The sequence below is a fragment of the Acomys russatus genome, chromosome 16 (assembly GCF_903995435.1).
Source record: "Acomys russatus chromosome 16, mAcoRus1.1, whole genome shotgun sequence".
In the NCBI taxonomy this organism is placed as follows: Eukaryota; Metazoa; Chordata; class Mammalia; order Rodentia; family Muridae; genus Acomys; species Acomys russatus.
The window spans coordinates 18731282-18745969 of NC_067152.1; positions in this window are offsets into that span (position 1 = coordinate 18731282).

The window sequence follows — 14688 nt, forward strand, 5'->3', positions numbered from 1 at the left end:
GTACCAAATAAACAATAAAAAAAAAAAAAAAAAAAAAAAAAAAAGAACCCCTGAATAAATTTTTTCTAGACAATTGCTTGTAACTGTGGACGAAGTAAAGGAAAAAATATTTGAGAATAAGTGTTACATTTCACTAGGAGACATTGACCTTTTACATAAAAAGCAAGTAATACTAATTATTAGGATTCTGCTTCAGCCTGCCTACCTGTGATATCACTGCTTTTCTGCCATGGGAGCATGGCCCTGTCCTAGCCATATAAAAAACACCCTCCATGTGGCGCTTGCCTCTCTACCCACCCCTCTACCCCTTTACCTTTCACTATTTCTTTAACTCTCTCTATCTCTCTACCCCTTTATATCTGTCTCTGTCTCTGTGTGTGTGTGTGTGTGTGTGTGTGTCTCTCTCTCTCTCTGTCTGTCTCTCTGTCTCTGTCTCTGTCTGTCTGTCTGTCTGTATCTATCTATCTATCTATCTATCTATCTATCTATCTATCTATCTATCTATCTATATCTCTCCCCATGTGTGTCTCTGGAGACGGTTCCTGTATCTCCCTATTAAACCTCTTAAGTAGATCTGTTGTGTGGTATGATTCCATCCCTCTGTACAGCTCCACTGTTCACCTCTAACCTCCACTGCCCACCTTTTACACTAATCTTGAATATTAATAGGAAGCAATGCATAAATTAAAATAAGACAGAGGATAGAGATTTGACCAGAAAGTGTTGTTTGTTTGTTTATTTTTTAATTGACTTTACATCCTGATAGACAGACCCCCTCCTCCCTCTCCTTCCAATCCCACCTTCCTACCCCTCCTCATCTTTCTATCCCCTTATCCTCAGAGAAGGTGAGCCCACCCCATGTGTACCTATCCACCTGGTATATCAAGTCTCAACAGGAATAAGTGCATCCTCTCCCACTGAGACCAGACAATGCAGCTTACCTAGGGGAAAGGAATCCAAAGGCAGGCAACAGAGTCAGAGAGAGCCCTGTTCTAAATGTTAGGGGACCCACATGAAGAACAAGCTGTAAACCTGTTGTCTATGTGCAGGAGGCCTAGGACAAGGCCAAGCACACTCTTTGGTTGGTGGTTCAATGTCTGTGAGTCCCCATAAGCTCAAGTTAGTTGATTCTGTAGGTCTTCTTGTAATGTCATTGATCTCTCCGGCTCCTCTAATCATTCCCCCTAATTTTTTCACCTGACTCCCAAGCTCTGTCTATTGTTTGGCTACAGATCTCTGCATCTCTTTCCACTATCTGCTGCATGAAGCCTCTCAGAAAACAGTTATGCTAGGCTCCTGTCTGCAATCATAGCAGAGATACATTCATAGTGCCGGGCGTTGGTTCTCTCGCAAAGGGTGGGTCTCAAGTTGGGCCAGTCGTTAGTTGCCCATTCCCTCTATCTCTTTTCCATCTTTATCCCTGTACTACATGTAGGTAGGAAAATTTTTGGGTAAAAGGCTTTGTGGGTGTATTGGTGACCCCTTCCCTCTATTGGAAGTTCCACCTGGCTACAAGTGGTGGCCTCTTTAGGCTCCATACCCCCAGCCGGTAGAAGTCTTTGCCAGGGTCACCCCCATAAGTTCCCAGAAGTCTCCCCTTCCCAGAAGGGCTCCCCACTGATTTCTGTTCTTTCTCCATTCCTTCCCCCATCCACATTCCCGATCCTTACCCTGTTTTCCTCCCTATCCCTCTCCCACCCAGTGTCCTCCCTCCTCCTCTTTCTGATGTCTGTTTTATTTCCACTTCTGAGTAAGACTCAGATATGCTCCCTTGGGCCCTCCTTGTTCCTTGACATCTTTGGGTCCGTGGATTGTAACCTGGTTATTCTGTACTTTGTCGCTAATAGCCATAGATGTAACAACCAACAAAATAGGCAATGAGGTTAGACTGAACTTGTGGTAGCAAAATTATTTGAAGGTAAGTGTGCTTAAAAGGAGGCCTAAGTGCTCCCCAGGCAGGGAGGAGATGAATTCAGCCTGGCCAACAGAGAGTAAGAGGTCTTCAGTTTCTTTTTCTTTCTTTCTTTTTACTTCTTTGAGCCAAGGTTTCCCTGTGTTATCTTGGTTGTCCTGGACTTGCTTTGTAGACCAGGCTGGCCTGGAACTCACAATGGTCAACCTGCCTCTGTCTCCTGAGTGCTAGAATTACAGGGTGTGTACCACCACGCCCGATGTGGTCTTCAGTTTTATGCTCCGTTTGTATTCCAACTGTACTAATAGCTGACACACACCGACTGATTTCACCTCCTCCACATAAACATAAATCTTCCCTGTGTTCCTATGTGATACAGCAGCAAAGGCAACTAAGTCAGTCTTTCTTAATAAAAAAAAAGCTCGGGAAAGTGCCTAGCTTTATGCGATGGAAATGGAGAGGAGTAAGGTAGGATATAGCTTTATGGTACAGCACTCAGGAACTGTGCATCAATTAGATGATGAGGCAAAATACAGTTATAACTTTTAAAAGTTGTCTAACAAAACTGAGGAACCTAGGAGTCCCTGGCAATGTTTCCGTTGGTGAATCATGGACTTTATTTTGTATGCAGATCGCTGAAACTAACTGAACAGCCACAAAACATTATTCACAAGCTCCTCCTAATTATATACTCCTCACAAGCGGGTCTGTCTTTTGGCTCAGCAAGCTTAGCCCTCACCATCTCCCCATTTTTTTTCCCAAACCGTACCTCCTTTTCATGTTTACTTTTCAGACCGTCATAAACCCTTTCTTATTCCTCAATCTATTGCTAAATTTCATCATGCTTTTTTAGAAATTAAAAATAACCAGTATGTATATATATTCCATCCTTTGTCTGCAAGCATACTTACCACTCATCTGACCTCTTGTCATAGTTCGTGATTTTTGTTCAATGTGTGCAGAAGAAATGTCACAATGCCAAGGAAAGCTTTCCCTACTTGCTTTCTGAAGCCTTTCTGTATTGGTCATTTCAAAGTTTTCTCAAATATTTACCTGCTCTTCCTTCAAGTTCATCTTTGACATATTATAGAATTTATTAATGATTATCGGACCATTCTCTACTATTAATGAAAAGAAAGCAAAACAAAAACAAAAAACAACAAACAAACAAAAACAAAAACAAACCAACAAACAAACAAAAAAAAAAACCCAAACCAAACCAAAACATCAATAACCATATGTTTTCTGTTTGCTGACACTTGTCTTTGAGGACCTTTGTCACAAAGCTTCCTGAAAAGGCAATGTGTCATTGATGTCCCTGTTGCTTTATTATAGCCCTTGTGCATAGTTTCAATATGAATTTTGTTATGACCACTTGACCTAACACTTGCCAAGTTATCAGAAATTTCCAACCCTCTTTGTCTTATCCTTACATATTCTCCCCCTTGTGCTTTTATATATTTGAGCACTTAATTCCTCTCAGGACTCATCTTCCTTTCATCTTTTGTCCAAGCAGAGAGCCTTTATATTTTCCTTATCTTACTAGTGTCTTATTTAACTAATCCTTTTTGGGGGGCTCTAGTGTCCAAATTTGTGGCAGCTCTGAAGGCTTCATTCTTATCTCTGGCCACTGTATTTTCCCTGTACCTGAGCACATACTAGTGACTCATTAATTGAGGTGACCTTGCAGTCCTTCTAGATTCTTCATACAACGATCTCTGCTTCCTTTCAGTAATCGTATTCTCAGCCTCAATCAAATGTACAGTAAATATAGTATAGTGAACTTTTATCTACAATGCTCCTACCAATGTTTATAGTCATGATTTGTAAATCATGTTTATAAGTGATGATTGATGAGATGAATCATATCTGTGTAATTGACAGAAACAAATAAGTTAACTGTCTCAAGTATAAGGACACAGGATCTTCAGACACACAAACTGCTACAATAATTACTTCAAATCACTGGGTGAGTAAACAGCACATTCATAAAGAGAGAGCCCGATAACAGTGAAACAAGAGTGGTTGCAAAAATGAGGAATTACACACACACACACACACACACACACACACACACACACACACACATGCACGCACACACGCCCATGGAAATTAATGGAAGCTAGGCTAAGAACCACGAGAAACTGGCCCAGTTCTCATAGATAGCCGTTTATGCACGCCTCTAATCAACTCCCACAAGTGTTCACAGAACACATTATTGTCAGTCTAAAAAACTTCTTTTAAACTGTATCAAAACAAGAAAAACGACACAAATCAAAAGAGAAAGAAACCACCACCACCACGAAGAACAACAGGAAAGCTTACCATTTTTGGTACTGTTGAGCAAGGGGTATTCTTGTCTTTCTTACTTCTAACAATATCCATTCTCTGTAAATATGCTATCAATTTACCATCAGATGATCTGAGGACCAGAAAGAGTGAGTGCATATTCAAGGCAATGCAGTCAGACAATTTCTAGATGTGGTTTTCAACAGAATCTTGAAATACAGGGTCTATTATCAGGAAACTATTGTTTTTAATTTTAATGGTAGAATCACCATGCCAAAGAACAATAGTTTTCTCTCCTTCTTTTTTTTTCCTCTCTTGTTCAAAACTGCAGTGTTAATCTTCAGATGAAATCTTCTATATATATGAAAACAATGAAGAATTTTCACAGGACAGAAGAAGCAGATACATTTAAACAGTCTCTATTGTAATACACAGGATTCATGAGTATATTGAATATATAATTGCACAGTCACCAGCAACCATTAAGAAACATTAAATCATTGATTATAGCACTTCACATTACCAACAAGGAATTACATTGGTTAATTTTCCGCAAAGGATTATATACAAGGGGAGTTTTGTTGTTCAAATGGTGAGAGTAGAATAATGACCATCAAAGAAACTGATTTGAGTCAATACGCTAAAAAAAATCATATTCCCAACATTGTATGAATGTAATTGAATAACCAAGTATTGTGCACGATGGCTCCTTCCTTTTAATAAAGCACTATTGAAAAGAATATACTTTTACTCATAGGCTATCTCCCATAAATTAGGAGATGTTATAGATTTTCTCATCTGGAAGATAATGTTTATCTGAACACCCCGAAGGGAAGACAAAATAATAGTATTTTGAAAATGACTTCATACTATCTTGGAATCATAATTCTCTTTTTACATTGAAAGGTAAAAGTGAATTTTATCTTCATTTATTCATCATCAAATATTAATTTAATTACTACCATATTTGGGGTATAATATGACACTTTGGGGAATACCTAAACAAAATGAGTCTTCTTTCTTGTTTGTGAACACTTTCCTAATATGATTGGGGAAGCAGAAAGAAAAATTACAGAGGATGTGAGGGAAAAGCATTTATATGGTTTCTGTATGTTCAAACATACCACAGCGGATACAATTTCTTGCCGATAAAGATGCATTTTCAGTTCTTCTCAATCTTGCTTTTGTCCCTGGGAGGCTGAACTATGTAGAATCATCAACTCTGGTGACTAGCTGGGAATAGGAGGGCAGGAGGCAATCATAGTGTATGTATTTTTTCCTCTAGGCCTCTTTTTGTTTTGCTTTCCCTACAGACTGGCTGTGTTTGGCTTATTCAGGAGCAGTCTGTGTACTCTCTATTTCTCAGAGTGTAAGAATGGCACACTAAGTATAGTGTTAAGGCACTGCAAATGCCCCCCTCATTTTTCCTAAATTCTACCCACACCATTGTAAAGGGTCACTTTCCTAAGTTCTCCCTAAACACTGAGGAATGTGCGTGAGCTGTTTTCTTCAAGGGAGCATAAGAGGGCAGCCATGACTAGAATGTCACAACTAAAGAAATGAGACAGACTAACGAGGGAGAACTTGACACAACCCAATGAGTCTAACTATCTGTAATCCTTCCAGAGTCCATATATATATATATATATAATTTCAAGATTTCCTTATTTTCAATAGCTTATTAGTACTCCATTGTGTAAATGTACCACAGTTTCTTTATGTATTCTTCAGTTAAAAGACATCTAAGTTGTTTCCAGATTCTGGCTGTTATGAATAAAGCTGCTGTAAATACAGTTGAGCAAATATTCTTGTTGTATGGTAGATGATCTTTTGGGCATAGGGCCAGGAGTGGTATAGCTAGGTCTTTAGGTAGCACTATTTCCAATGTCCTGAGAAAACACCAGATTGATTTCCAAAGTGGTTGTACAAGTTTGCATTCCCACCAGCAGTGGAGGAGTGTTCCCCTTTCTCCACATCCTTTCCAGCATGCACTGTCACTGAAGTTCTTGATCTTAGCCATTCTGATGGGTGTAAGATGGAATCTCAGAGTCCTTTTGATTATCAATACCCTGGTGGGGAAGAACATTTAAAGTTTCTTTAAGTGTTTCTCTGCCAGTCGATATTCCTCTGCTGAGAATTCTCTGTTTAGCTCTGTACCCCATTTTTAAGTGGGTTATTTGGCTTAGTGTTGTGTAATTTCTTGAGTTCTTTACATATTTTGGATATTAGCCCTTTGTCAGATGTGGGGTTGGGGAAGATCTTTTCCCAGTCTGTAGGCTGTCATTTTGTTCTGGCTAGAGCAATAAGAGAACAAAAGGAGATGTAGGAGACCCACATCAGAAAGGAAGAAGTTAAAGCATTGGTATCAGCAGATGATATGATACTATATATAGTGACCCCCCAATTCCACCAGAGAACTCCTACAGCTGATAAATACCTTCAGCAAAGTGGCTAGATACAAAATTAAAATTTAAAATATCAGTATCCATTTTGTAGACAAATGGCAAACAGGCTGAGAAAGATATTAGAGAAACCACACCCTTCACGATAGCCACAGATAATATAAAGTATGTTGGTCTAACTCTAACCAAGCTAGTGAAAGGCTTGTTTAAAAAGATACCAAAAACAACCAAAAACAAAACTTCAAGTCACTGAAGAAAGAAATTGAAGAAGATCTCAGAAGATGGAAAGATCTCCCATGCTCATGGATCAGGAGGATCAATATAGTAAAAATGGACATCTTACCAAAAACAATATGCAGAGTAAATGCAATCTCTATCAAAATCCCTACACAATTCTTTACAGACATTGAAAGATTAATTCTCAACTTCATATGAAAAAAAAAACCCAGAATAGCTAAAACAATGCTGTACAATAAAATGTCTTCTGGAGGAACCTTCACCCATGAACTGAAGCTATACTATAGAGTAACAGTAATAAAAACGGTATGATACTGCCATAGAAGCAGGCTGTTTGATCAAATGAATTGAATTGAAGACCCAGGAATAAACCCACACACCCATGGACAGTTGACTTTTGACAAAGAATCCAAAACTATACAACGGAAAAAAGACTACATCTTCAACAAATGATGCTAGTCTAACTGGGTGTCTACATGTAAAAAAAAAAAAATGCAAATAGATCCATATTTATCACCATAAACAAAACTAAAGTCCATGTGGATTAAAGGTTGTAACTCTTATAAAACAAAGTAAAAGCATTTCATTTGGGCTGGCTTACAGTTCAGAGTCTATTTTTGCCATGCTTGGTAGCATGGTGGCATGGTGGCATGCAGGCAGACATGGTGCTGGAGAGGTAGCTGAGAGATCTATATCTGGATCCTCGGGCATTAGGAAGTGACTGTTACAATAGACAGGCTTGAGCATTTGAGACTTCAAAGCTGGCCCCCTTTGACACACTTCCTCCAACAAGGCCACCCCTACTCCAATAGATCCATACCTCCATATGGTACCACTCCCTATAAACCTATGTGGGCCATTTTAACTCAAACCTCCACACCAGGCAATCATGAAGTCATTCCCCCAGCTCATGCTTTTTATTATGGTGTTAATTACACTTTGTATTTGTTCTATAGAAAAATCAATGAATGTTATGTTACAGTAAACCATGGTGTCACCCATACATAGTAAGACATTTTTATTTAAATTTTTGATATGTAAAACAGCTTAGAATACAGACAATATATGTTGTACTTCTATGTGCCTGTATGCTGAGTATAATACTAAATAATTTACTTACAATCTGTGTACAATAACTTTAAGACAGGCATGATTTTTTTTTTATGACTTTTACACCTTTAGAAGTTGAAATACAAATCAATAAAGCTACTAGACCAAAGCAACAGGACTATGAGCTATTGTGAAATAAAACTCCCTTTTCAATCATAGCCAAACACATACTTTTAACAATGGGAGTAGAGGTAATTTTTACAATAATATTTAAGTGCATGCCAGTTCTTTCACAAGCTAGAAAGACCCTACGAAATGTACTTTAGTTTTCTGAGAAATATCCACGCTGTATTGTACATTGCCTTGCCTTATTTATACATTCTTGCCTTCTCATGTATAAACTGGAGGGTATGACCGGAATTTAACTATTGAAATTGTTAAATTTAACAATTTAGCAAGAGGTGAGTTGTTCTTTATCTTTAATATTTACTCGCATTTATTAATTGTACAAACTGATCAGTTTCATTGGGAAATTTCATGAATATGAATCCTGTACTTTGATCATCTTCAATACCCTGTCATATCATGTTACCTTTCTGCTGTTTACTTACCATGAACTTTCATGTATTCTCTCTACTGTTTTCTCCTCTTTCTTACTTTAATCATTAGTTGCATGTATACATACATATAAATATATAAATGCAACTTACTGAGTTTTGTGTGTTTGTGTGTGTGTGTGTGTGTGTGTGTGTGTGTGTGTGTGTGTGTGTGTGTGTGTTTACAGGTAACCATTTGGTATTGGATTACTGGATAACCACTTAGGAGGCTCATTCTTAAGAAAGATAGATTCTCCTTCCCTCAGAAGTTCTTAACTACCTATAGGTTTTCATCTATGGGTGGGATCTTGTGGAGCATTCAAAACCCATTTGACATGTCACATAATGTTGCTATGATTAAGGTCTTGTTCAGGCAACCATATTGCTAGGGATTCATGATTACAGCTTCCCCTGTCATGTATAGAAGACACAGTCTTGCTGCAGAGTCCTGGTTTTTTATCTCTTACATTCTTTCTGTACATGCTTTTCTGTAATGTTACCTAAACCACAGACACAAGAGTTCTATTGTAAATTTATTCTTTGGAGCAGAGCACCCTGTGTTCAGCTCTCTGCAGTTCAGTTACTTGTGGCTTGCTATAATGATATAGGTCTGCTGTAAGGAAAAGAATATTTGATGAAAGATGAGAGCTCCCACTTAGCTGGGCATAAGGATATGTATTTGGAATACAGCTTGAAATCGTTCAGATTTAGGTGTGCAACATCAGTGGGTTTCTCCTCTACATTCAATGGCCTCACTGTCATTCCTTTCTTTATAAATAAGGAATATTAAACAGATCATCAGGTTGGCTCTAAAGATCTAAAGATCTTTCTGCCTGATATTTCTGTGCTTATGTAATCCTGTCCACTCCAGTATGGGATACAATTGCTGGTTAGAGTTCAATAAAGAGTATAGAGCAGGAATGATAAGAAATCGCTTCCAAGGTAAGCTTGTAAGATGTTAATGACTCCCAACTATGAAATCAACCTCCTGTTTTTCCTGATCTACTCAATTTGGGCAGAGCAAGCTTCTCTGTCAGGCACTGTTGTAACAGAGTCCATGGGGGTGGGAGGATGACTCAAGTGTTGGTCAACAACCAATGAGTCAATTTTTGAGTTGTTCTGTTGCCAGGTTTTGTCACATGGTGCTCCAGGCAAGACCTCCTGAGAGACATTGGACCAAAGTCAATCAACCCAACTATCCCTAATGCCTGAGTCACAGAAGCTTTAAGTTTACTCTTATTCAGGGAAATGTATTCCATAGCAGTAGATCAGAACTATACAGATATTTGGAAGAACAAGGAAGAACAAACTTAACTCCATTGTGCTCTTGACAATGTGAACTTTACGTACAGTCTCTCAATCAAAATTATTTATGCTTTTTGTGTATCAAGCAGAAATTATGAGGCAACTTAATGCAACTAAAGGAATAAAGGACAAAGATTGGGTAGTTGACCTGACTTCATGAACTTCAGTTTATTCATTCATGAAATAAGAAGCCTTGGCAATGTAAGTTTAATGATTCTATTTCTGCATTGTATGTCTATTTTTAACATGTACTATGAGCCCATTGACTTATCTCCTAAAATACCGGTACAACATAATACAAATCTCCATTCTTAAGATTTTTGTACAGTGAGAAGAGTAACTTTTTGACGTTTAATCAAAATATGCAACAGTGCACCGTTACCGACTTGTCCCTCTACATGGGATACATTACTGAAGAAATGACCTACTCTAGATTTTGAAGCTTACTGATAATCTCAGATGCCAAAAAGAAAGAAAACGAGTGGGTTAAGAGAAATGTCACCTGTGCAGGCATGTAAGGAGGAGTGACATTATGGGCAACAGAATGAGGAGGGATTTCTTGGTTGCTAATGAGAAAAGATGAAAAATTTCTAATGCAAAGAAGTTATTCATCTTGACAAGAACTTTACTGGATATGGCAGTGCTTATTCATATTCATAAGTCTGGAGACAATCTATTAACCATATGATCGGTTGTAGCAAAGTGAAATGGAATATCAACCAAAGTTGTGAAAACGCACAATGAAATGTAATAACTGGCAATGCCAAATTCTATCCGTACAAGTGGCCGTGGAGAAATACTAGAATTTGGAAATACTTTATATATTATTACTTACTTTAAAAATCTCCCCATGTTTTGTGTAAGGTATGTCTGTGTTGTGTTGGCTATATTTTTATAAAGAGCATTGCGTGTTAGGTTTCCTTCATGTATGACATAATACATATGCAAGACAAAACTGCCTCAGTCAAGTATTATCTATAGTGACCCATGGAGAAGGTTGTAGGTTTAGATTCTTCACCAGTGCACAATTCACTAACAGTAACTGAACAGATCTTATGGAATTAGATGTTCAAGCTTAATTGGGTGCAGAAGTGCAGAGAAAATGAAAAAAAAAATACAAATAATTTATCCTCATTTAGTATTATGTGGGAAATGACCGTAATGATCATGAAATATTTTTGGTTTCTTTTTTTTTTTAACTCTATCTTTACATTTTTTAAAATGTTTGGTATGTTTCCCATATGATTCATTTTTATACCAACTCACACTGGGCAGACAGCTTGGTTCAGTGTCTAATCAATTACTCAACATAGGCCTTAGGCACTGGCTTTAACAATTAGATACATTTGAAGAGTTGCCTGGAAGTTGCTTATTGTTTCAGGAACTTGTTCACTTTTCCACACAGCTGCCTGGCTTTTAAAACCGAGTCCTTTACCTTAGTGTCTGTGGAGGTGAAGGGACATCCAGAAGCAAATTATTTTGCTTGAATAAAAGTAAGACCCTCATAGAAATTTAAGTGAACATAATTCACTAACATGAAAACCACCAAAGTGCTTCAATTGTCTTAAGACAAATTTCAAACATAAGGACACATACTCCTGAAGCAACAATGGAGTGAGTGTTTGAGTGGAGCCAAAGTTAGCCACTATCTATGAGGACATAATACTTCCCAGCCACACTAATCTGTTGCACTGTATGGCCAACTCTCGCTTTTAGGGCCATCTACTTTCTCCACGTGGGTCTGAGAAATAATGATGCCCAGACTATGACAGCTACGAAAGGTGTTCTCTACTTACAAAAAAATGGTAACATTTCTTTTCATTTCAACCTTTTCCTTCATACTTCCTTTCACACGAATCCCATAACACTGCAGCACTCTCTAACTCCCCGTCTGGTATAGAATGCAGAGAGGCTCGCATTCCATGAAGCCAATAGTATTTCTTACCTGGCATCTGCATATTAAGCCTTTGTGTATTTCCAGGCTGTACGTGTTCCTTTTCATTCCTTGGAAGCCCTCACTGTAAAGTTTTTTTTTTTTTTAGAAATTCATTTTTTTTAATTTAGTTTTTAATTTATGTGCACTGGTGTGAAAGTGTCAGATCTTGGAGTTACAGACAGTTGTGAGCTGCCATGTGGATGCTGGGAATTGAACCTGGGTCCTTTGGAAGAGCAGGCAGTGCTCTTAACCACTGAGCCATCTCTCCAGCTCCCACTGTAAAGTTTTAAAAGGGGTTTTTGTTGGAATTTTAGCAACTACGAAATCTTCACTTTCTCAGGTGCCTCTTACCCATGACTTCCCCCAAAGAATGTCATCATTTCCTAGGCTTTTAAGTGGTGTGACATCTCTTGATCACTTTACTGATGGTTCTCACGTTTTCTTTCTAAACCAGGCAGATTCAGTTCCTGTTTATTGGTAAAGACGCTCTCAACTTATCATCATGTTATTGAGGCATTATATTTGATAATAAAATTATATAGATTAGTTTATTATTATTTAAGCAATTATTTTTTTCTTCAGAGGATATTTTTACCTTTAGTTATCAGCTCCAGGGGGTCAGGTCTGAACATGACAACTCTTAGTTTAATTGATTGCATATTAGCATTTCTTTCCTCTGCAGATATTAGCTTTCATTTTCCCTTTAAGGAAAAGTATTACAAATAAGCAATGAGTAACTTTTACCCCCAAACCCCAATGGGGTAAACGATATAAAGGACCAGAACTAATAAATAAATTATCATGTTAGTTTTTGGCTTGGTCTCCACAATCCCAAGCAGATTCCAAAGCTTGCCAGATGGAAATAATTCAACTTGGTGATAATAAGATAAACACTAGGCTAAGAAAACATTTTTTGGAAGAAAATAAAAATTAGAATAATTATGTGTTTCTTTTAAATAGGTTAGTAAATGCTTTGATTCCTTCACTGGATATCTACCACATGCAGGGGTCTCTGCCAGTTAGCCAGAAGAAAAAAAGAGATGCCAAATATCCACATATACTAGGCAGGCATTTGCAAAGCTCACATCTTATTTTCTGGGTTCCTGCTAAGTGATTTTTTTTCCTTTGGGGACCTCCTGTGCCCCAACTCAGGCATTTATTTCACAGCCCTCTTGGATACTGCACTGAAATACAGCCAGTTAAGCTCTTATGAAAATCAGGTCTATTTTGAATGCTATTCTCTTAGCATCTGGGACATAATATTTTTAAGAGCAGGTGGCAATACTGCCCAATTAGAATGTTTTACATATTCAGATCTACAGCCTTGGTTAAAAAGAACTTCTTCACCACCCCCTCACACTTCTTAGAAACGCTGAAGAATGAAATCAAAAGGTTTAGAGCAACCATGCTAGGGCGAGATGAGCCGAAAGCTAAAATACTAAAGTAAGGTTTAAAATACCAAACTCATCTGCTTAAAGTGGGGAAATCAAAAGAGCATAATGATGAAAAAGCATAGCATAAATAGTCATGTTATGGAGCAATGAGCTGGACAGAGACCATTTCCTGCAAAACCAAGAATTAGTCAAAATATGAAGTGTTGGGGAACAAGAACACATCTTTGGCTAGTAAAAATACGTATCTGTGTCTTGTGGATTAATTTGAAAATTAAGATAAACTTTGTTGCAAGATCCCTTAGAGTGAGGGCGGGGAAGGAGGGAGAGAAATACTGACAGAGGAAAATTTTATTTGCAAAAGGAAAATCTGGCACTGGGATGTCAGTCCCTTTTGCTTTCTTGTTATTTTCCTTTTCCGTATTTAAACTGCATGGGTTTCTCTTTGCAATGAGAAAGGTTTCACGGAGGGAAAAATTCCCCAATCAATCTACCCCCACAGTTAGGGAACTACAGTTAAAAAAAAAATGATGCTGAGAAAGCTATTGGATACACAAAAATTTGAAATTTTGTAACAAATGCATAAATCTTCCATAGAATAATAACAAAGTGGAGAAAGGGGAATTGACCAGTTGCTTCTGAAGTAAGAGAAGGTAAAATCTTGTGTGCCCAGTGAAGCTTAACCCAGAGAATGTAGAATTCGAGTGTGTGAACTAGTAGCTTCTGCTTCTTGTGCTTTTCCTGGGAATTTTTCCTTCACATATGCCACAATACTGGCAATTATATGTTTGGTTTGCTTCTGGTAAAAAAAAATGAAACTTTAAAAATACTGTATTATTATGAAACTATTTTTAACAGAAACTAACATTTGTTACATTTCTACTAAAAACTCAAGAAAACTTTCCAGTCAAGACACGATAGATAGATAGATAGATAGATAGATAGATAGATGGATAGATAGATAGATAGATAGATAGATAGATAGTGATGGTGATGGTGATTATGATGATTTTTATTCAGACCAATATTCAAGAGAATGTTAGAGTTAAATAATATATATAAAGTCAACTGAGGATTTCTCATGTAACTAATGATGGTCAAGAAATCACTACATAGTCAGACTGGTCTTGTACACAAAGCAATCCTCCTGCCTCAGTTGGCAAGTGTTGTCATCACAAGCATGAATCAGCACCCTTGGCTTGAGACTAGTTTTCTTAGATAGATATGTTTTTAATTGATCTGAGTAGTCTGTAAATTGATCCTAATATCATCCTGAACTATAAGGCATCCTCAATGAATACTATTCTATGATAGATCTATAGTTGGAAACAGGAGAATCCATACATAGTTAGAAATAAAGTTATTTGCCTTTGTGACTTTTTCCTGGGAAGTTAACTTCTACTTTCTTTGTATATTTTCTAGCTTCCTCGTAACACGAAGATGCCTGTTGTCATAATATTATTTTTCCTTGGCCTTGGGTGTCAGGGTTTGAGTTTCCATTAGCCCTAGATCATAAGCACAAGAGGGGAAAAGTTTGGATAGAGTACCCATTATGAATTTGATTAACTTA